The sequence below is a fragment of the Meles meles genome, chromosome 12 (assembly GCF_922984935.1).
Source record: "Meles meles chromosome 12, mMelMel3.1 paternal haplotype, whole genome shotgun sequence".
Lineage (NCBI taxonomy): Eukaryota > Metazoa > Chordata > Mammalia > Carnivora > Mustelidae > Meles > Meles meles.
In genome coordinates, this window is record NC_060077.1 from 7,112,802 (window position 1) to 7,135,522 (window position 22,721).

The window sequence follows — 22,721 nt, forward strand, 5'->3', positions numbered from 1 at the left end:
TCTCATCACTGTGATTACACCGTATTAGCCCCCGTGATTGCTCCATGCCTTGGCACCTCATTACTGAAATAAAGTTAGCATTAATGGGAGTCCTGCAGCTAAGCCCTCTGCTCACCTCTCCTGAAAATGCATTCCGGTGATTAGCAGGAGAGACACATGCATATATTCATTTTTAAAACTGTTCCCTCCTCCCCCGTCCCTGCGTGTCTACTCACAGGCACTGCCGGGGTGGAGGCCAGGGGGCCTTTTAGCTGCCAACAAGCAGAGGAGGTGGTGAGATCCTGAACTGGGGCAGGGCCGGGCTTTGGGAGTAGCCAACTTTCCCCCCTTAGAAAAGGACCATATCCGTTTCCTTTGGGTGGGTGCAGTTAAAAACAAAACCAACCCACAAAACAAAAGGCTGTGGAGTGAGGCAGAGTGGGGGGTGTGTCCCAGCCTCCCCACTTTCCAGCTCTGAGACCTTGGTGAAATTGCTTTAACCTTCCTGATGAGCCAGTTTCCTCCACTGGTGAAGGATTATGCCAGATAAGGACTGGGCAAGAGCCCAGCGCCGCCTGCAGTGCCTTGGCCGTTCACTCCCCTCCCCCCGGGTAGGGAGCCAGAGGTCAGGTGTGTCCCCCGGGCTCCTCCCGGCCCCAGCCCTGGGACAGCCTGTTTCCTTCTCCACTTGGAGCCGCCAGAGCTGTTGCCCACGCCAGTCACCGTGAAGGTTAATTGCTCAGAGGCGTGGTGTCATTCAGAAGGACTTGGGTGAAACACTCCACCGGCTCCCCTGGGGAGTCAGCACACCTGCAGACAATCAGACGATCCTTCCCATACAGCTCCGGGGCTGGCTCCCGGGTCCACTCAGGTAACCAGCATCGCACCTTCCGTGCATCCCCTCTGTCCTGATGAAACGGGGTTGGGGGGTGGGGGATGACTCTCGTGCAGCTACCTCTGGGCGCCAGGAAGCAGGAGCAGAACAGCAGAGGGAGGTGTGGGGCCGTAATGAGATTCACAGGCGCCCTTACTCACCCCGCGTGTCAAGGAGACATTTTCAGAAAGGTTTGACACAGCATCCTCGCAGAGCCCTTTGCCAAAATGCAAGGTGGAGGCCCCTGGAGTACTTTAAGCCGGCTTCTGTTAACAGAGCAGTCCGTGTGCATATTATAATCACGCCGCTCCAATTCCCCGTTAAGCAGCTGTTCCCACAAAGAGGGACAATAGCCCAGCCCCACCCCTTTGAGAGCTGATTTCAGTCCTGTCTTTGCTGGTGCCAATTCTTTGATCAGTTTTCACGTAGGATCTGGAGGGCATGTTACAAAGTGCTTTGGGCTGGCTGCCAGCAGGCACCTCACTAGAGCATGACAACAGCCCAGAAGTGTCAGCGTTGGGAGAGAGACAGCGCGCACAGGATGCCTTTTAAAAAATAATTATATTTGAATTTTAAAAGCAATCTTCATATATGTTCGTGGAGTCATTTATATGGAAAACTATGCTGGTTCCTCTACCCTTTTAATATTTGATGTTACGTCAGCTTCCTTCACGGCTGGGATAAGCGTTCTGTGGCACCGTGGGGAGTTTTCGGACTCCTGAGTTAGGAAGGGGCCCGGAGAGGGCCAGTTCCTGTCATTTCTTTCTTCTTTCTCACCACCCGCCCCAGCCTCAGCCACACACTCCGCTTTACACTGACTGGAGAGGATGTGAGGGGCAAAAGGGCAAAGGGGGCGTCCAGAATGAACCTGGTGTGCTGGTGATGGTGGTTGTGTGTTTTTATTTTAATTTTAATTTTTTATTGTGGTAAAATATACTTTACATAAAATATACCATTTTAGCCATTTTTAAATGTACAGCGGCCTCCAGCCCATTCACGACGTTATGCAGCCGTCAGCACCTCTCTAGAACCTTTCATCTTCCCAAACTGACACTCTGACCCCATGAAGCACTGACTCCCCATTGCCCCCTCCTCCCGGCCCCGGGCACTCACCCTTCCGCTTTCTGCTTCAGGGGACTTGATGACTCCGGGTCTCATACAATTGGAATCGTACAGTATTTGTCCTTGCAGTGGGTGATTTCTTTCACTTAGCATAATGTCCTCAAGATGCATCCATGCTGGATGGAGCCTGTGTTAGAACGTCCTTCCTTTGTAAGGCTGCATAGTACTCCGTCATGTGCGTACGCCACGCCCTGTGCATCCGGGCATCTGTCCGTGCACGCCTGCCATGCATTGATTCTTCCTGGTTGCTTGTCAGCCGTGTTAGGTGTTGACCTATGTACAGGTGTCTGGTTTCATTCTCACCAGTGCCATCCGATGGTTGAGAAAAGGAAGCCTGGCGAGATGAGGAACCTCACGTGGCCTAACGTGCTACTAATCAGTGGAACTCAGATTGGGGTTTTAGGGCTGTCTGACTCTAATACGACTGTTTTCGAATGCTGGTGAGTTCCAGGATTGCTCAGGGAATCTGTTAAAAATGAAGATTCCTGGGTCCTGTCTTGAGCCGTTTGGGGCAGAAGGTCTGGAGTGGGATTCAGGAATTTGTATCTTTTTTTTTTCTTTACCCCCAGGAATTTGTATCTTAACAAGCACCCAGCTCTGAAGACGTTACCTGAGAACAGGGCTTGCTCAGTATGTCCTAAAATCTAGGGTTTTTCTACTATCCTGTTCAGCCTCGTTCCTGAGAGAACTGGAGACAGCTTCCCCCCAAAACATTCAAGAGAAACGGAAGTTTTCCAGACAGAGGGTAGTTGGAAGAGATGTAAGCATGTATCCATGAAGAGTGCATGCACAGAACATGTGTGACGGCACACAGTTTGGGCTGCATGTTCAGCTCTGAGCTTCTTAGCAGACAAAGCGAAGAGTGAAATAGGATTAGCCACAGCTGTAGCCACCTCATGACAGAAAACAGGCCACCAGAAGCACAGCTGTCGTGTGCATTTTGGTCTGAGGTCTCCTCATTGAGAAGACCCCGTGCAGCAATGGAAAAGAGCCACAGACACCCCTGAGTACATACAGTAGGGCCATCACGGGGCTATTGCTTGAGGGCGAGCCAGAGTCCGCTACCTTCGAGCAGTTAAAAACAGAGTTGGAGGGGGTCCCTCGCTGCCTCAGTGGAGCTTGCAACTCTTACTCTCAGGGTTGCGAGTTCAAGCCCCACGTTGGGCATGGAGACTACTTAAACCTAACAGACATGGAGAAAATCCTGCCATTTTAAGCCTGCTTTTCTGCAAGGGTGTAATAGAGCTCTGTGTGTCCTGAAACAGGTCCTCTGGCTCCTTGTCGGCTTGCAGGCCAGCCTCAGCAGCTCTCTTCTCTCTGGTTCCTCCCCTAAGCCTGCAGGCCTCCCCGCCCCAAAGAGAGAAACCCAGCGGGGGCCTATGCCTTAATGACTAGGATGCTTGTCTTTAAAGTTTGCAAAGCCCTCGGCCTCCAACCAGTGGCCACTTTGGCCCTTCTTCCTTCAGCATGCAAGAAAAGCTGCTGTCTGGTTGAGTGAGTTCTGCTATAAATCAAAGTGTCACCACTTAGCCAGTAGAAGTGATTTAATTAATCCGCTGTGTTGTCCCCTGAGCGTCACTCCACCTGACTGCTAATCAACTTCCATCAGCAGGAGGAAAATACAGGCCCCCTTTTTCTGAACCGCATTGCATGAGATGAAGGAGGAGAAGGAGGGGGAGAAAAAGTTAATTGCAGCAGGGGAGCTCAAACTGTCACAAGAAAAAAGTCTCTTGTCTGGCATCTGCCTCTTTATACACTGCTGTCCTCGTCTCGGGTGAGCTACAGGAGAGGACCGCATTTTAGCGATATTAATATAGACATTATCTATTGTCCATATCTATTTATCAGAAATAATATCTTGCCTGGAAACCCATGACAGCTGGCATATTGCAAAGAGGAACCATTCTTTTGTCATGCACCCGGTATTTAGACCTTTAAAACACACACCACACACAGAAAACCTTCGTTGATCATCAGAGAAGACTGAAAGTTTATGTATCTCTCTCTCGGGCACGGGGACGTTTTTGACAAATGACCACCCCAGTTTCTGTCACATGCAGGCAACAGAAATGCAGGCCATTGCTCTGCAGTGTAATTAGGCAGATCTCGTTAATGCTATCGTGCTTTGAAGGTGAAACGAGCTATTGTAACGAGAATTCCAAGTCCGGGATACAGAATACTCTAGAGCTGCTTTAAGAGCCTCAAATGTCCTCGGAAGCTCCTCATGAATGGTAGCTAGCATGACTCCATTGTACAGATAGGAGAAAGTGAGGCAAACAAGGGTCAGGGAAATCTCCAGAAAGATGCAGTGTTCAGAGTGTTCCGAAGGTAAGATCCATCCCATGTTTGGGGGATGGGACGGTACCCAAGATTCTGTTTTAGAGCATGGGCTTATCTGGAACTGGACTCTGTTCTGATTACTGAGCACTTACTCTATAAAAAGAAATTTATGGAAAGTATCCTTAGCAGGATGAAGACCAGAAAATCTTTTATGTGATCCAAAAAATGACATCTTGCATCAATTATATGTAAACTTTGGTTTTTTCCCCACCAGAGAAAGCCGCCCCCCACCCCGCCCCAAGGAAACATGGAGTGCCTGCCCTGCTTATGTGGGTGAGTCATTCTGTCTTTAAAGAGGGGTGGGGGCCGTGTGTGCTTGCCCAGAACACTATGTTGCTGCACAGCTGTGTTTGGGATCAGAGCTTTTGCTGCACCAAAATGGACAGATGTATAGTGTTAAAGGAGAGAGAGTCCTGAGATGTAGTTCTGCTAACTCTGAGAACCCAGGGCACATAAGGACAGCCAAGTCACATCCACATGTGGCCTCTTCGTGTGCACCACTGAGCCACGGCCACCCCCAGAATTCTGCATGGGCGACGGGGTGAATGAGAGTGCCTCTCAGAAGCTGAGAAGTTGAAATCTGATTCACATGGATTTATCTAGGGCAGCCCGAGAGGGAAAGAGCTGTCCTGACACGGGGAGGTGTGTGCGTAGTCCATCCAACACTAGGGGGCAGCACCACCTCCTCCCTCCTGCCTTCGGATGCGCCTTCTCTAGGAACAGCTTTCCTGGGGCCTTGTAGGAAGCTAGGGCGCTTTCCTCCTAGCGCTGGCTGGGCAGAGGAGCCAGGGAGCAGCGGAGGAGCCCCTCCTCCTTGCAGAGGGTGAAGCCTTGCTCTCTCTGCTGCTGGGGTAGTGTTGACCGGGCTGGGTTTGGGGCTCTCACAGAGCTAGCTGGAATTCTGACTGCCGCTGCCTGTGTGTCTGTGCGTATGGTCAACTCTGGACTCACTTTCCTCATCTGCAAAATGGGAGCACCCATTTCGCAGCATGGAAGTTGGGCTGAAACGAAAGCATATATACAAAAGCTCCCAGCACAGCACGAGACACATAGGGAGCTACTCAGTCAATTCGGCTTCATTTCTGCCCTGTGCTTTCCCTTTCCTCCCTCCTCCCCAGTCCCCCCACTCCCATTCTTCCACTGTTTGACAGCAGGAACCCAGATCCAGCCAGGCCTGCCTTTCATCCTCCGTCCCTCCGCAGCTAGAGCGGGCTGGGGCGGGTGCCCGGACCCCAGGCTCGGGGCCCTGGTACCACTCCCTCACGGTAAAGCTGAAGTGCTTCTTCCCTCTCCTGTCAAGGGTTTCACAGCCATCAAACCGCACTCCAGGCCGACGCTGGGCATGTGGGGGCCAGCCAGGGGGCCCTTTATCGCCGGTTTGTTTATTTTTATACACAATTTGGAAACATCTGTTCTGACATTTTCCCGGGTAGCAGACAGGAAGAGAACAAGGTTGATATTTCTCTGGTGCTGGTGCCTTCACGCATCGGTAATTGGAAAGCAAAATGGTTCCTTTTGCCTCTCCATTTCATCGTAAACATTTCATTTGAAAGAGAAGGCAGCGTTATTGTGCCCAGGGGTTACATTGTATGCAAACAGGTTCCCATTAAAGGGAAGTCTCCTAAGTGAGGAATGGCACAACATTATGAAACCATGGCAAAGGTCTGTGCGACTTTCTTTTAGACAAAAGACCAGCCACTGGGAGCTGGGAGTCCACTGCAGCCCTCTTCTGCTTCCTTGAATTGGAAGTGTATTTTCTTTTCCTCGGTTACGCCCCTTCTCTACACGAACATGACAGAGTTCGTGCCCAGAGGTTCAGTGAGGGTAGGCGAGCAGGTGTGTTTGTTCAGAACCGTTTACTGAGCACCTACTCTGCCCAGATCTGCACTAAGTGATAATGAAGACACCACCAAGCCCTCCTGTAGCCTAATCACAGTACAAAGCGGTGTGTGCCACCCGGGGCAAGGGAATCAAGATTCTGGGAACGCAAAGAGGGAGTGAGGAAAGCCTTCAGGAAGTGTTTGCCAGGCAGAAAAGGAGGAAGGAGATTAAGGAGTGGAAATAAGAGTCTACCTGTACCAAAAGAGGTGACAGAAAACTTGCTGGAGCCATCAGACAGCATCGTTGGATAATTACGTGCCGTGTTATATATGGGACAGTATGCTCACTGCTCTCTAACATACATCATCTTATCGAATCCTCCAACATCCGGCAAGGACTAAGTGGTATTATCCTTGCTCTGAGCCATGCTCAGAGGCTGCATTGCTTGGCCAAGGTCAAGGCTAAGGAATGGTGAAATGAGATTTTCCCCCAAGTCCACCTGTCTCCTCCCCACCCCCTACACGTTCCCCCAGGAGCACGCTGCTTGGTGTGACCCCGACGTAGAGGTTGAGGCTGCAGGGGTGTGAGGGGACGGATTGCAGAGGACTCAGCATGCTGTGTTACGGAGTTTGGGCTTTTTTCCTGTAGGCATTGGAAACCAGCAGAGGTTTTTAAGTGGCTGTTGATTCCATTACCGATGGGAGATGGATCAGAGAAATGCCCAGTGCTGAACTGTAGTCCAGAACCACGGCTGCTTATTCCATTCAGGTGCTGCCCACCCTGCTTCTGGACCGGCCTCCTGTATGGCGGCTGCTTGAGTCTCGCAAGGGAGGTGGGAAGGAGCCTTTTTCTTTTCCTTATCTTTTGTAGCTCACGTAGGCTTTTTCTGGTTTTTTTTTTTTTTTTTTTTTTGCTATAAAGCTCACAAAGGCATATGAGCATAAAAAAAATTAAGTGGCATGAGAAAAGGAATGAAAGTCAAAGTCCTCTAACTCCTCACTCCCAGGTGTAACCACCGGTAACCATTTCTTGCACAGCTTTCCCGAAATTTTGTGTTTTTTATAGATATATAAAATGGTTCAGAATTCAGAAGGGCTTTTCTCTCTCCCGCGGCTGCCCCCGGCCTCTCTGTGATGTTGCAAAGTCACCATTTCCTTGTGTTTAGGAGGAGATGGTTGATGTGCGTGCAGATGGATGCTGGGGCGTGTCATTTCTCTTTTCCCTGAAGAACGAAGGCATGCTATCTGCTCTCTTCCACTTCTTGCTCTTTTACTTTGTGATAATACTTTTAAAAAGCCCAGTATTTAGATAGTGCAGGTAACACCAATTCTTCTACGTGCTTTCTGGGCATTATTCCATTGGATGTTATGACAGGGGCATTGTCACAGGCTCGATTCCCTGGGGAGGAAACTGAGGCGCAAAGAGGTTGAGTAACTTACCCAAGGTCATTCAGTAAGTGAGTTATCCCTGACCTTGGGCTGGATCTGGAATAAGGCAAGAGAGGAGATGCCAAGGAGAGTCAAGGTATTGCTTGGTTTTGTTTGTTGTTGTTTTGTTTGCGTTCACCGGAGATCTTTCCAGATCAGCACATACACACTTCTTTCTTCTCTTATGCAGCTGGAGAGTATACTTGGTTGCGTCTTACCTCCTACAAATGCTCCTGCAGGTGAAGTCTCCTTGTGTGTACACTGTGGAGTGCTTGAGCAAACGTCTCTGTAGAATGAATGACCAGAAGTCCCCAGGCATGCATCCTTTAACATTTAACTAGATAGCACTAGACTGGCCTCCCAGATCGCTGCGCCACTTTGGCCTCCCCAGGAATGCTTGAAAGTGCTCACTGTCCCACGTCCTCACCCATCCGGGGCATCATCAACCTGTTTAATCCTTACCAATCTGACTGCTGAGAAACTGGCTCATTTTAATTCACATGCACTATAAGCGCATTTCCCCCCATGTGTTTATTGGCCACTTACATTTCTTTTATGAACTGGTTTTCATGTCCTTTGTACATTTTGTGTTTTGGCTTTGTCTTTTTTATAGAGATATATGAGCTCTTTGAATACTGAAGAAATGTGTTACAAATATTTTTCAGGTTTATTGTTTGCATTTGTAATTTTTTTCACCATATAGGAGATTTTAATTTCTGTGTAGTTAGATATATTAATCTTTTCTTTATGGCTTTGGGTTTTGTGTTTGCCTTTTCCTCTCCATGATTATATATATTTTTAATGACCAATTTTTTTTCTCCCCACCCTTTTTATGGCTCTAATTTTTTAACTTGAACATTAATCTGTTTAGAATTTATTTTCGTGTGAGGAATGATAGAGGGGTCCAGCTTAATTTTTTGGATTTGAAGGGAACCTGTTTAGACTTCGGGCTTCATGAGCCTGCGGCAGCCACTTAGCAGGAGCCTGGGCACTGGTATGGAGAGCTCTCAAAGAGAGGGCTAGTGCTGCAGTTGCCTAGGGCCTTGGCTACCAGGGGCTGCCAGGACCCAGAGGCGCCAGGCTGGGGCACCGGGAGACATGGGGGTGAGCCAAGCACAGAGCCCCTATCACCAGAGGGAGAGAGGCATATCTGAGTTGTCTCCATATTGCAGTGCTTCTCCTGGGCCCCAGCATGTTTGCTAACTGGCCTGTTGTACAGAATGAACCATTTCCCACCCAACCATGGTGCTGCTTGGGTGCATGGGACTCTGGGACCTTGAGCTCATTCCTTCACCTTTCTGAGCCACACTATCCCCATCTGCGGTCACAATACTTACTTCCATGAGCTGTTTCAAGAGGTTTCTAGAAAAAATGGAAAAGTGGGTGTGATTGAACTTGACAAACCCCAAAGAGCTCTGCAAGTGGAAAGCTGAAACTGTCAGCCACCTCCTTGCTACTATTACTATGTCTTAGTTGTGTCCAGCCTGTAATGAATTAAAATTGTAAGAATTACAGCTGATCTCGTGGGACACAGGGTTTTTGGTTTTTTTTTTTCTTAATTCACTTGTAATGAGAAAAGGAAGCTTCCTAAACATTTTTTTTTTCTGAGTATGTTCTTGTATCCCCCAAAATGTTCACTGCTATCCCCAAATCTTGGACACTTAGAAAAATAAAGATAGGCTTGGAATGGGAAGGTCTCTTGACAGGTAGCATTAGGTATCTATATAAAACAGACTGGGGGATTTGCTTCAAGTTAATTTGAAATAAAGTCTTGGGCGCTCAGGCTTTATTTGATCCTGGGTGAGACTTGGGTCTCTTTCCTGCCTCGGTTTCTCCCGCTAGGTTAAAAAACAGACCTTACACCAAAGACAAATCAATCTAGAGTGACATGTAGGCTAGTGATTGAGAGGATGGGTTCCAGAGTCTGACCACCTGACTTCAAACCCCAGCCCCACCATTTACTGGGTGACTTTGGGCAACTTATATCCCTTGCTTGTCACTCCATAAGGTAGTTGAAAACCCAAGGACCTAGGTCCCTGAGTACCCAGCACCTTGGAACAGAGCCAGGTACACAGCAAGTGCTTAATAAAAGTACCTGTTATCATCTTCAAAGATTTCATTGGGATTGACAGCCTGCCACATACTGAGGTGTCTTTGGTCAGTAGTCCCATAGTAGGTGCTGAAGGGAATCGGGAGGCGGTGGCTATTAAAGACATTACAGGGATGGTCCTCAAAGAACATGGAGATGCACTCTGAGAGGAGGGAGGCTGCAAACACACGTGTAGGCTGAAGGCTGCAAATGCCAACATCTGTAGGGAGAGGAGAGACAGACATTGTTTAGGAGAGATGCAGAGTAGGTATATGGTTGTGCATGCTTAAATCATACAGGAATAATTTCTTCTCCACAAAGAAATGCTCTTTCTCCATGAAACTTGCTTGGCTAGATTTTCTCACGTTTGGTGGAGCCCTGGCTACAGAGAACTAGCTCTCTATCACTGGAAAAACACCAGACGTGAATGTAACTGACCGCTGAGCCTCAGAACAAGGGGGATGAGAGGGAGTCATGGCAACTGGGGTCTTGGCAACTGGGGGAGGGTGGCCCCATCTCAAAGGGCAACTACTCATGGGCCTGGAGCTCCTACGTCTTCAAGAGAAGGCAGAAATCAAGATTTTTTTATCTTGTTTGATTTTTCAAAAGTTATTATTATTACTTTAAAAGTTTTATCCTTTTTTTAAAAAATGCCGTCTAAGATAACGTGAAGATAATATGCTGGCCCGTCACGGCATGCCTGTGGGAATGGATGTGACCTCCAGGTCCCAGGTTTGCGGCCTCTGCACGTGGCCTGTCCATGAGAGCGCACATGTGCGAACGAACCCACACCGCGGAGCTGTCACATGAAGAAGACTGCCTAACTCAGCAGTTTCATTTTTCCAAATGGTTCAAGTGCTGTCTCTTCGCGAAGTCCCCTGTTCCAACCCATGGGCTACCAGGATGCCTCCACACAAAGTTGCCTTTTCGGAAAAGATAAGACTAAAAGTAAAGTAGGTTTTCATATACTCTTACGTCCAAAGAAAGATACAGAGGGTTTGAAGTCATGGGCGCGTCGGTACAGTCGCAAATTTGGACGTAACCTGGTTGCGTACACCCATGTTCCACCAGCACTTTCCACAGAAGTCCAAACAAATGTCCACGCGTGATGAACGGATAAGCAAAATAGGGCATGTGCCTACAACAGAATATCTAGCCATGAGAATGATGTGGCTCTGAGCGGTGCTGCGACATGGATGGACCTTGAAAACGTTATGCTAAGTGAGAGCAGCCAGCCCCAGAAGACCACATTGTGTGGTTCTGTTTACATGAAGTATATAGGAGCAGCAGAGCCATAGAGACAGGAGATTAGCAGTTTCCAGGGGATGGAGGAAAAGGGAACTTGGGTTTAACTGCTGTTGGTATGGAGTTTCTTTTAAGGGAGACAAAAATGTTCTAAAATTAGATTGTGGTGATGGTTGCGCAACCCTGTGAATATACCAAAAACCATTGAATTGGATGGCATGTGAGCGATAGCTCGAAAAGCTGTTTAAAGAGGATTATATGATCCATTCTTTTGGTGACCTTTGCCACGTACAGGGACAGTATCAGTCACTGTCATCCTTGTATACAAAGGACAGCGCTGATAATTACGACATATGAAAGGCGTTGTCAGTGGGTTGCCATAGGCTAACAAAACTGCGGTTCAGATATTGGGTCTCTGGACCCTTATTACGTTATTTACTAATATTGTGTTCCAAATCCATATCAAGCATTCTAAACAGGTTAATTTTAGGTCTGTGAGGACAGGGGAATTTTAAGAATGCCGGTGCCTCTTCCCATAATCTGCCCAGTTCCTGTGAGGGGAAGCCAGGGCTGCTGTGCCACGAAGCCCCAGTCACATGTGAACCCAGAGGATCTTGGCACCCAGCCACCGGCCCATCCTGTTTGCTCCCAGTTGGGGTGTGTGTGTGTGTGTGTGTGTGTGTGTGTGTGTGTGTGTTTGTCTTTTTGGCTCTCCACCAGGCCTTGCCTTCACCTTCTTCACCCTCTAACCTCATCCCTGCCAGAGCACTGTGACCCAGCCGTGAGGGTAAACTGAAAGCCCCCACCTTCTGTTGGAGCGAGAGTGAAGGAGGGCAGCCAGGAAGCAAGACGAGCCCCACTTCTGACAACAGCCTCCTCTGCTTCCTCTTAGTGGCCTCCCCTTGTCCTCTCGCTCACGGGCTGTGTGTGTTTTCCCTCGTGGAGGGTGTCCTGTGGAGAAAGGCACGGCTCCCCATCCCTCTCGCCAGCTTCCCTCCCCGGAGCATAGAGTCAAAACCATTGTCACCCTTCCCCGCCCCCCAGCCCCTTGCCCAGGACTTCAGACCACACTTGGCCGATTCCCCGAGTTCATATGTTTTTGTTCCTCTCCTCTTCTCTGAGCCCTGAGGTCAGCACCCCCTCCTACGGCTTACTGCCTGCTCCGTTGTTTCGCTCCGGACTGTCACTTAGCGTGCTTCCTGCCTGAATAGGACAAGACCTTCTAATGAAAGTCCCACTTCACTCCGGGGGCCCTTGACCATTAATGGCCTCTGGAAGCAGATATTATCTGACTTCCGGGAGTCTGAAGTGCTTGACCCGCGCATAATTACAAAATGACCTACCAGACAAGGAAATGTTTGTTTACGCTCCGTCTCTGCCGCCCCTCCCACGCTGCTCCCCAAGGGGAGAAGTTTGGCACTGTCGCTTCCCCCGTGTCCACTGTGAGTCTTTCTTCTTGCTTCCCATCCTGTCCCCTCCCTCAGACCTGCAAGCCAGCTGGGTGGTTAAAAGCAGCAGATCGAGTGAATGTTCCTGCTTAGAACGTGGCTGAGCCATGCAGGTAGACTGCCTCCGCCCAGCCCCACCTGCAGCGACTGAGCATGCGGACGAGCCAGGTGCTGTATTACGATGCCGGCTGGAGACCTGTCTGATGTGGTCCTTGCTCTCATGGAGCTTGGACTTTAGAGCACATGTACTTAATGGCAGCTGTGACAAGTGCTTTGATGGAAGAGTTCAAGGCACAAGGAAAGCAACTGAAGCGGAGACCTGGCCAGTGCTGCTGATAGGTTGAAAGGGATGGGTGTCAATTATTCATGCCTTGGTGGGCCCTTTTATCATTAAAAAAAATTACCTTTTACAACTGCATTAGTGTAAATCCAGGTTAGATTCATCATTATATGGTCATTAAAATCTGATTTTCAAAGAAATTGAACACTTTTTTTTTCTCGTGGCTCCTAAGGGTGTCGTGGACCCCAACACACAGCACCTGCTGCATATAAGGGAGACATTGGCCTTGGAAAAGGCATCCCTGAGGAGGAGACAACTGAGTTGAGATCTGAAAAATAAACAGGAGTTAGTTCAGTGAACTAGGTGTGAAATGAAGTTTGGACAGTGGACATAGCATATGCAAAGGCCCTGTGGTAGAAGGAACTAACACTTAAAGAGCATCAGTGAGGTGTAGTTCAGAGAACAAGGACAAGCATGGATAAGGTGAAGCTAGAGAGAAAGCAGGACCCTATGGGCCGCAAAGCATTGTAATGTTTACCCCAGAGCAGTGGGAAATCATTAGTAGGTTTCAAGTAGGGGTGTTGAATGACTCCTGGGGATATCAGTAGGAACAGAGTTGCATTCTAGACGACTGGGTTTCCAAAGTTGCCTGGAAGAAGCCTCCCAATGTTTGCAAGTCAAAGGACACAATCTCTAGCCAGCCTGCTGTCCCCATCCCCCACACGAATGCAAATAGTAATCACACAGCCCCAACATTTGGCCTTCGTCTGCAATCCCAAAACCCACAGATTCTGGGAAGAAACTAATAAAACATCGGCCTTGAATTTCACCCCTGACTCCACCCGCTTTCCTCTACAAGTGTACATACCCCCGAGCTACACTCATGGTTCACATCATTGTTGGCTGCTGTTTAATTTGAGGGGTGAGGAAGTGATGGAGGGGGGCCAGAAGGCTATTTTAGGGAGCCTCAGTTCCTAAAGCATGCTGAGGAATTCATTCGTCCTTCCGAATGCCTGCAGTCACACCTGACTCCTGGGGCAGATTCTTTCCTTTTGGCACAGCGGAACTTGGCGGGGCCACAGCATCTTCTAATTTGTTGTCCTGTGTGGCTTGTTTAACCCCACCCCACCCTTGTTCCTGTTTTGTTCGATTTCCTTCCTCTCTTATGCCGGGATTATTCCGCTTATTGTGGGAAAAAAAGGTGCAGTGTTTCAGTCCGTCACCCAGCGGTTAGGTCCCCAAGGTAGCGCATGTTGTGACCATGGGCACAGGAGGAGGTGGCCGGTCTTAGCTGTCCCCTTCCTGCACTCCATACACCTGGGTCTGGGTGCCATTTTCATTTTCGGACAGAATCCATTAGCCTCATTGGGAGACAGTTGATAATTAGTGGATGAAGTAGATACAGACTCCTGCAGGCTCTGCACTGTGTCTTGTGTTCATTTGCTCTGTATCCCGACAACACCCAGAATAAAACAGCATTGTAGGGTCATGTATTGGTTGATTGGACAAATCCAGTATTTCATAGGTGAAATATTTCTTGGATCGCGTCCTCCCTCTGCTGCCCCAGGTCCTCGTCATCTATTTCTTGGGCCTTTGTAGTAATTTCTCGTCTCACCTTCCCACCCATGTCCTAGACTTTTCAAACGTTTGAGCCCATAGCTTTCACTTTTTTGACTCCAGTCAGTTTGGTGGGGCTTCTACCGTTCCGATTGTCCTGGCCTACGCGAGGTTGAAGGTGCAGTCCATTCTCACCCATCTTCATAATCATCGGTGTCTTTAGTAAGGCTCTTCACATACATTTAACAGTGTGTGTTGAATGAATGAATGAGTAAATGAACTGAAAAGGGAGAACCTCCCTAACTCTGCCAGTCTCCACCTCTCCCTCATCCCCGCCAGGGTGAATTCTGAATTCAGAATTTTTCTAGCTCGTCATTTACCAGCAGTTACTGCACAATCTTCCTCAAAGGAGGGATCCAGAAGAGTTGTAACATTACGTGAGTCTGAGGAATGCAGCATACTCTTCCCATGTTTTGAGAGTGATCATGTACTTTGGCATTTAAAAGACATCCCGTGTTTAGAAACCTCTTTAGTTCTCTTTAATATGGAACTTCCCAGAGTCACTGGGCCATGGAACCCTGGTTTCTCAGGGGATCTTCCAGAACTAGTCTTCCGGGCCTTGTAGGCGTAATATGTATGGCTTGTATCCTTACTTATAAAATATAATAACACTGTGCCTGGTGCCTCAGTAGAATTCTCCTGGCCCCTGATGGTCTGTTTAGATCATCTCTAAGAACAAATGATCAGTCCACAAAATCACACATCAGTAGTGCAGACACACACAGAAGAGGATATCTCTTTGAAGTCCTAACTTCAGTTTCTTTGGATATATACCCAAGAGTAGGATTGCTGGATCGTATGGTAGTTCTATTTTTAATTTGGTGAGGAATCCCCACACCGGCTTTTCATTTTCATTATGGCTGCACCATTTTATGTTTCCACCAACAGTGGGCGAGGGTTCTGCCTTCTCTGCGTTCTTTTCTGATCTTCTGATAGTGGCCATCGTAATGGGTGTGAGATGACACCTCATTGTAGTTTTGATTTGTGTCTCTCTTATGATTAGTGATGTTGGGCATCTTTTGATATGCTTGTTGACCATCTGTGTGTCTTCTTTGGAGAATTGTCTGTCCAAGTCTTTTGCCCTTTTGGAAATCTGGTTATTTGGGTTATTTTGTTGTTGAGTTATAGGAGTTCCCTGTATATTCTGAATATTAATCCCTCATCAGATACATGATTTGCAAATATTTTCTTTTGTTCCGTAAGTTGACTTTTCCCTTTCTCGATTGTTTCCCTTGATTCACAGAAGTTTTTAAGTTTGATGTAGTCCCATTTGCCTATTTTTGCTTTTGTTCCTTGTGCTTTTGGTGTCAGATCCATGAAATTATTGCCAAATCCCATGTCTGGAAGCTTCTCCCTGTGTTTTCTTCTAGGAGTTTTAGAGAATTTGGGCTTACATTTAGGTCTTTAATCCATGTTAAGTTAATTTTTGTATATGGTGTGAGGTAAGGGTTCAGCTTCATTCTTTCGCATGTAGCTGTCCAGTTTTCCCAGCACCACTTGTTGAAGAGACTGTTCCTTACACTATTCTATAGGTAATTACTGGTTTTTTATACCAAGGCTGAAATGCACAAGGATAGCAGTGGTAGTAGTGAAAGAGGGAATTTGTCAGCATTATCTGGGCCCTAGCGATGTCTTTCAACTAACTCTCCTCCTCAGATCTGGTTTGTCTGGGAGTAGGAAACATGGGGACTGGCCAGGTGAATGTTGGAAAAGCTCCTAGTTGATCCAATACACGCTCCTCTTATTCTGGTTAAAAACCTAGAACCAATGGAGAAAAGAAATCATCAAATTGGTTAGAATGGTCACTCTGCAACATAGAGACACCTTGCCCACGGGTGTCCTCTTTGCAAATATCGGACTCTGTTCTTGCTGGGTTTTCTCAAAGCAGGGCACACTGGTGAGCCATGGGAGTCTTGCGGATCTGGCTTCCCAGGTCCTGATGAGGAGATGTCGGCTGCCTCATACCTGGACAGGTGGGGAAGCATCCCAAACATCTGCCTGCCGTCTGCACACCCATCTGAATGGCCATCTCAGGAGAGAGGGGAGGAGGTGCAGCTGGAGGGAGGTGGGGAAGGAAGGACAGACAGCTCCTCTGCGTGGAAGACAGCAAGCACAGATGTTTGCAGCAGTAGACGGCAGACGGCAGCAGAGCCGCCCGCAGCACCCCTGGCCAGCAGGGGGAAAGGAGAGGGAGAGGGAGGCTGGACAGTGTCTTCTGGAGCTGCGGTCTTGAACGGCAGCGGCCGGCTCTGTGTACATGGTGTGTACCTCTGCTCCTCCTCTCCCAAGTATGGATCCAACAGCAAGAGTATATAGGCCTCTTGAAGAGCCAGGTCTAGCTGCAGGCTTATGAGAGCTTTTCAACAGTGTTGCCTCGGGGTTATGCTGCCATGTTTCTGAATACCCACTCAGCCCGTGCCTGCCAAGCTTTCACATTGGCCACTAAGTGGAGAAGGAAGCAGCCCGGGGCATCCCGCATTTCCTCTTGGAAAAGACTGCTCCGCAGGCCGCTTAGCCCTTCAGAACCGCCAACAAAGGCTCCTTCAGATCAGGTGGAGGGAGAGAGAGGGCCGGAGCAGCCTGGGTGCAACAGATCAGTGAAGGCATTACTCCTGGCAGGCAGAACAGTGCTGGAGTGAGGGGTGGAGGGGTGGGAGGCGAGCGGGGTGGGGGAGAGCTCGGGGATGGCAGGTACCGCCACCACCCTCCTGTGCTCACGGCTGAGCACCTCTTTCCCCATGAGCTCTGCTGTACTTCAGAATCTTTCTCAACCCGGCTCTCGGGGAGGCGACCACCGGCTGGTGGGGGTGGACCCTGGAGAGGGACAGGGAGAGCTACCTTGTAGAGTAGCAGTCCTGATGCTGCCTCAGTGGTCTCCGTGTCTCTGGAGGAGTCCCACCGCCCTTGGGATCTTAGTTGTCACAGCTGGAAAAACAGAAAAGCCACTCCACACCGGGCTGAACCTTGAAGAGGTGGGTTGAGAAGCCACAGGGGGCGCCCAGGGGCTGGAGCCCAAGTCTAATGTTCACTGCTCCCGAGTTCTTTTCCAGCCTTTGTGTGGAACCTGGGACATGTGGGGAGTCGTCTACACTACACTGAAAGGGAAGGTGCAGGGTGGATGGGTGGGCATGTGCCCAATGGCACGGGTAACCAGGGAATCCCAGCAGTGACAATAAAAGCCAATGGCTGATCTGAGCACTCGACAGTGTAAATCCTTCAGCCCTCCCCACCACCCTATGATGTAACCACTGGAATCCTTCCTCTTGGACACACAGTGAAGCAGACTCAGCTAGGCTGAGTAACTCGTCCACACAGCTACCACCATCACTACTACTACTGTTACTGGCGCTGCTGCTACTGATGCAGGACCGGCGATCCGATCCCAGGCATCCTGGGTTTGAAGTCCGTTCCTCTAACCACTGTGTCTTGCTGCAAGACAAACAGGAAAACAAACCCATTTTTTATCCGCTGGACTGACAAACAGTGGGCTTGATACTGTCGAGCCCTGCACCTAAGTACCTCTGGGAAGCCCTGGGGGGCCAGGATTGAGCCAGAAGTTGGGGGCATTTTCCTCTTGTCCATGTTTGTTTTGTAGTGCAGGATACAGTTCCACGGTACTTGGGCTCAGAACTCACTAAAGAGACAAGAGTGAAGAGAGTCAGGGAGGAGAACCAAACATAAAGACAGGAGGAAGGTCCTCCGAAGCCAGAACCACCTTGAACATGACCTCTGGGCTGCCGAAACCCAGCCGGCTTCAGGCCTTTGGGGAGCTTATGCTTTTTTTCCAGCATGCAGGACTCGCATGTTCCAGGCACGGCGTCGGGCTCTTTGCTCTTTCCACGCGAGCCCAGGGTGTGCCCTAATGCTCCGTCCCCACCGCCGTCCCCAGCCTGGGTGCCTGTGTGGCACTGAGGTCATGGCCGCAGCCAGGGAGGAGCCCGTTCACCCCTCGGCTCTGATCCGTGATGGGCCGTTCCCCCGGAGCGGCTGCTGCAACATTTACTTTGTACAGCGGCCAAGAGAGAGGGAGAGAGGGAGAGCGGGAGCGAGCGAGCACGAGCCTACCCCGTTCCAAACCGTTTCTGACAAAATCTGGCACTCCTGGTTCTAATCAAAATGCTGAACTTTGGAACAAATTAACATTCCCCAGCCCTCGCAGGGAAGGAGAAATTCAGCCGAGACACACTTCAGTTCACAACCACAACAAAAATAGCTTCTCCCGGGGAAGACACACTCTGCTAACAAGGTCACTTTTGTTTTGCTTCCCCTGCCATCTGGCCGAGTGGCACCAGGGGCTGGATTTGGTACCGGCTCATTCTGCCGAGAGTGGCTGGGAGCCGGGTGGCACGGCACACGGCTTCTCAGCCTCCTGGCAAAGGGTGCCGGCACAAAGTTACCTTCAGACGTCCCCCAGCAAGCACGCGGGCAGATGGAGCCCTGGTTTCACCCAGCCCGGCTCTGCTCTGAGCTCTGAGTGTGCAGAAGGTGTGATACCAGCAGACAGCAACAAGCAGGTGGGAATCAGAGGAGAGCGCAAAACACGACAGGATGGGAAAGCTATCTTCGTCTCGAAAAACATTCCAGAACCCGATGTAATGCTCGTTCCGGAGAGCTGGAAGTCTCAGTTCCAGAAGGCGAACAAAGAAGCATGATTTTGGTTTTGGTTTTGCTGCTGCTTTTTTTTTTTTTCCTCTTTCTTTCTTTCTTTCTTTCTTTTCTTTTTTCCCCTTTCCCTTGTACTTCCAAGACTCCACCTCTTTCAATTCTCTTCCCAGACTCAGTTTCCTCATCTGTAGGGTGGAAATCCCCCTCATAGACCGGGGGAAGTGGATAGGAGCATGGGAAGAGGCAGTGGTGGTCATTGCCTGGGCGCGAGGCTGGCCGGGGCTCTCAGAGAGCTGGGGTGCACTCAGACCTTTGCGGCCCTGGAGGGTGCTCATGGAGTGGGTCGAGTAAGACCCCTCGACAGTGCAGGACTTTCACACGACCTAAATCGTCGGCCCACAGTTACTCCATAAGGTTTCCACCTGGCATCTGAGCACAGCGTTTGGATGACGAAGTCGCTGCTTCTACTCTCCCAGTGATTTCCAGTCTTTTAAACCAGGAGACTGTGAAGCTACCCAAGGGATGTATGACCTGCTGAAGCCATGAACCTCCTAGGACCAGGCCAGGGGTCCCTGTTCATTAGTAAAGTACACCTGCTGGGGGGCACCGGCGTGGCTCAGTGGGTTAAAGCCTCTGCCTTCCGCTCCGGTCATGATCCCAGGGTCCTGGGATCGAGCCCCACATCGGGCTCTCTGCTCAGCGGGGAGCCTGCTTCCTCCTCTCTCTCTGCCTGCCTCTCTGCCTACTTGCGATCTGTCTGTCAAATAAATAAATAAAATCTTAAAAAAAAAAAAGTACACCTGCTAGGGAAACAAACAAACAAAACTTTTAGTTAGTAAGACAGAGAAGGAATCCCCAAAATGTCCAAAAACCTCCCTACTCTTAAACCAAGGAAAATGAGTTCATTAGGCCATCTTCATCAGGAATTTCCTGCCCCCAAAGAAAGATACATAAGGCAACTTCGCTTTCCGGTGAGTTGAACCTGGTCTCCGAGGGGTGGGAGGTGTGGTGAGGATGTTGAAGGGCCCTGGCTCAGCCCAGTGTGTTGCCGCTGCCCCCGGGGAGTCGGGTGAGCAAGGGGAGTCTGGGAGCCCACTGTCGCACAGAGTTCCCAGACCAGAACTGAGCTCTGACATCTGACATCTGACATCTGATACCTAACAAAGGATTAAAAGGTTGGGAAGAGCCCTGAAGTCATTTGCAAGCATTCATTGGTATTAGGAGTGAGCCCCCCTCTGCTGCTGGTACACAAGGGGTTTGCCTCTTCCCACACCCCCCAGTTGCATGGGGGGAAGCCTTTGCATTGCTCCCAGCAGGGAACCTTGGTTTTCTGCTCCCCTTGGGCCTAGGACCCGTTCACCTTCTTCCTTCTGCTAGCTTGCCTCTGCCCTCCTGCCATGGTGGCTCCCCATATCTCAGGCAAACTTCGTTTACTCAGAGGTCCCCCAGAAACCTGCTCTTTCATGTCTGTGGAACACTTACTTACTGAGTATTAATTGTGTGCCAGGCAGTACGCTCGCCTCTTGAGATAAAGCAAAGAAGGAAAGGGATGAGGCTCTTGCCCTCAGAGGGTTTTCAGCCTATGGGGGAGCTAGACATTTAACTCAAACAATGGGGTGGGGTGGAATTGGGCCAGCGATTGGCTTTCTAGGTCAAGAAATACAGGCACTGGAACATCTTGAAACAGGAAAGAACTCTGGTGCCTCCAGAATTTTCTACCCCAAAAGACACATACCAATATCTTCTCTCGAAGCTCGCTTAAAATAGCACTTTACAGGACGTAGAGGAGGTGAGTGTGTTCTAAAGCAAGGACTGCATGAGCAAGTTACTGATGGAGATCGGGGCCAAAGCCTCTACAAGGCCCTCCTGGACCCCGTCACAAAGGAAAAGGAGAGACCTTGTGCACTTGGAGGTCATGGGCCAGGGGAGAGCGAGCAGCATGCCATGAGAGCGGGCAGGGGAGGCCCAATCCAGAGGACAGAATTTCAAAGCAGGACTCGTGAGTCGCCCCGTAGCAGGATTCTCTCAAGGACTTGTTGCCAGTGCCAAAGCCCGAGTCCATCTCAGACTTCCAGGATCAACGTCTCCGGACCAGGAGCTTGGACTCTTCTTTATGGACAAGTCCCTAGGGGAGCATTTTATGCACAGGGCTTCATAGTCCACAGTCAGGCTTTCTGGATTTTATCCTGATGCGCGGAAGGCCATTGAAGGTCTTGGAAAAAGAAACAACGCAGGCCATTTTAGAGACATTGCCCTGCTTCTTGGGTGGCAGCCGAATGGAGTGGGACACGCAGGGAGGTAGACAGACCATGTGGATGACCAGGCCTGAAGTCCACTCAGCCTCCCTCACCCTTTTGCTCCCCTGCCAGGAGCCCTGGATAGACCGGCTCCTGACTCCGGTAACCAGTCCCACGCGCTGACCAGATTCTCTCTGGTCATCCAGGCCCTCGTGCCGTGGCTGCCTGGACCGCAGCGTGGCAGGTGGGTTGCCCACTTCTCCTTTAACATGTCACACAGTCGCTCGCTGTCACTGTAGCAGTATGGGGCCGAGGGCAAGTTGTCACCTCACCTGTCCGAGATGGCTTAGACAGCATTAGGCCCAAGAATGGGGAGACCCTTTGAGTGATTCTCACGGTTCTCTCTTGCGCCACGAGTCTGTAACATGAGCTCAGGTGGTAGGGAATCAGTCAGTGAGGCCGTCACCTCTCAACAGGTCACACTCCTCACACTGATCTAGGTGACCTCATCGGGGCTCCTGGTTTGAAGACAGACTGATCTGAGCTCATCCCAGTCGGAGGCTGTGCCAAGTCGTTCTTGATTCTGGCTGATGCCTACCAATACCAGCCTCCCTCTCTCAGGTAAATGACAAATTTTTCACTCTCATTGCTTTTTCAGAGAGAGGCTGACAGAAGGAACGTTGCGAATCACAATCAGAGTTTCCTGCCGCAGAGCACACGAGATGAGAATTGATCTCAAACCTTTTACTGTCATCATTTACTGAGGGCTGGAAAGACATACACATAAGTCAGCAGAGAAAAACTCAGAATCCTGGTCTCCGGCTGCCTGTCAGCAAAACGCCCAGATAATGTCGCCTGCTGAATTAGAGAGCAGGAGCAAGCTGCGGCCCAGCGCAGCCTCCTCAGGCTCGAGAAATACCATGGAGGGCTTTACCTCTGCCTTCCTTATTCCTTTAATCAACCTTGTTGAGTTATAATTTACCCGCAAGAAACGGTATCCATTTCTAGTGTCTTGATCGATGTTTTGCCAGATGTCTACACCCGGATAGCCATCCTCTCAGAGTGTAGACTGTTTCTATCTCCAGATTCCCTTCCAGCCTCTCTGAGGTCCGTCCCCCTTTCACCTCTGGCCTCAGGCAACCACGGATCTGCTTTCTGTCACTGTAGCTTTAAAATTTTTACAATTTCATATGATGGACTCCTGGTTTGTATGTACTCTTGTGTCCAGCTGCTTTTACTGGTTTGGGAGATTCGGCCACATCACTGTAAATATCAGTAGCTTGTTTCCTTTTATTGTGAGCAGTTCCCCACAATTTGTTTATCTGTTCACCTGTTGTTGTACATTTGGGCTGTGTCCAGGTTTTGGATGTTATGAATAAATCTGTTATTATAAACACTTGTGTAAAGTCTTTGTGTGGACATATGGTTTCATTTCTCTGGGGCAAATACCTAAAAGCAGCTGTTTTGTATGATAGGTATATATTTACTTTCTAAGAAACTGCCAGGCCTTTTCCCAAAGTAGAAGCACCATGTTTTCCTTCCCACCAACAGTAGTAAGTGTTCTAGTGGCCCCACACCCTGGCCAACACTTCGTGGTGTCAGTCTTTTAATTCACTTACTAATTTTTAAAAATTTTA

The 22,721-nt window shown here is 49.5% G+C and overlaps 1 long non-coding RNA gene across 1 annotated transcript; it reads left to right on the top strand.

Moving 5' to 3' along the window:
* The first annotated feature begins 741 nt into the window (after positions 1 to 741).
* On the top strand, positions 742 to 22,397 carry LOC123954315. Its single transcript, XR_006821067.1, has 3 exons — positions 742 to 850; positions 4,530 to 4,588; positions 21,743 to 22,397. It is a non-coding gene; the product is annotated as an uncharacterized LOC123954315 (long non-coding RNA).
* Positions 22,398 to 22,721: the final 324 nt, after the last annotated feature.